Source organism: Rhagoletis pomonella, unplaced genomic scaffold (genome assembly GCF_013731165.1).
Source record: "Rhagoletis pomonella isolate Grant_MI unplaced genomic scaffold, Rhpom_1.0 Rhpom_scaffold_00004, whole genome shotgun sequence".
In the NCBI taxonomy this organism is placed as follows: domain Eukaryota; kingdom Metazoa; phylum Arthropoda; class Insecta; order Diptera; family Tephritidae; genus Rhagoletis; species Rhagoletis pomonella.
The window spans coordinates 5,821,662-5,822,370 of record NW_023458558.1 but is presented as its reverse complement, the minus strand read 5'-3'; positions in this window follow the sequence as shown (position 1 = coordinate 5,822,370).

Sequence of the window (709 nt, the reverse complement as noted above, 5' to 3'; positions counted from 1 at the left end):
TGGCTAACCAGAATGTAGTACCACAGCCACAAGCTACATAAGCAACAATACATCATGACCACAGCTACATGTTGTGGGAAGTTTGGAGCAGTTAGAATATTTTAACTTTTGGCAGCTCTTGCTACATACCACAGCCTCACCATTCTGGCTAGCCAGTTAGTCCGGAGGGTTTCTTCTGGCAAATTCATGTTTGAACCGCAAGAACAAATATACCAATTGAATTGGAGAATGTAATTAATTTTTATACTAAGTACCTGTTAATAGTATACAGTACACAATACTCATTTCTGCATTAAGAAAATTTTGAGTAATTTGTTCGGATTTTGAGGACTTTTCGTTTGTTTTTGGGGAATTTGGTAATTTTTTTTTGGCAACACTGATTCTATCATTTTTGTTCGGAACCATTAAGGGAATTCTACAGAGACCGGAACAGTTATGAAACCAAGCCTGAGTTATATTTAGTCTGTTCCTTTGAACTTCGGACTAAAACCTGTGGAACTGTCAAACTACAATTTTACTCTCTCAAGTGAGAGTAAAAGGAGAACAGATGCAGAAGTGCACGGGAACGCAAAAAGCACTATTTCCTGTAAAAACGTCAGTCGGTTTGTTTACATGTCATTGGTACAACACTGATTTGGCTGAAATATCACTAAATAATTATTAAAATTTATACATAGTCGAATATTTCGTTGTTTACTTCCATTTTTTT